The sequence below is a fragment of the Buceros rhinoceros genome, unplaced genomic scaffold (genome assembly GCF_000710305.1).
Source record: "Buceros rhinoceros silvestris isolate BGI_N320 unplaced genomic scaffold, ASM71030v1 scaffold14691, whole genome shotgun sequence".
In the NCBI taxonomy this organism is placed as follows: domain Eukaryota; kingdom Metazoa; phylum Chordata; class Aves; order Bucerotiformes; family Bucerotidae; genus Buceros; species Buceros rhinoceros.
Window position 1 is genome coordinate 1 of NW_010392717.1, and position 379 is coordinate 379.

Below are 379 nucleotides of genomic sequence, written 5' to 3' on the forward strand. Positions count from 1 at the left end.
CAGGGCACTGCGGGTAACCGCCTCGTAGCCGTGAAGAGCTGCTAGTAAGGCGCAGAACAGCCTTCTGACTGCCTGGTACTACTGGTGATGGCCTCATAGCTGCCTAGTAGCAGCTAGTAACTGCCTACCCACTAGTAGCATTGCTAATACTTGTAATATTACTAATACTGGTAATTACTAGTGAATATTAATACTAGTAGCATTACCACCTACCAACTACTAGTATTGCTATTACCAGAAATTACTCAAAAGAGCATAGTGACACTGTAGTAACTGCCTAGCAACTACTAGTAGCTGTCTAATGACTAGTAAGAGCCCAGTGACACTGTAGTAACTGCCCAGTTGCTGCTAGAAACTACTAGCGGCAGCCTAGTGTCTG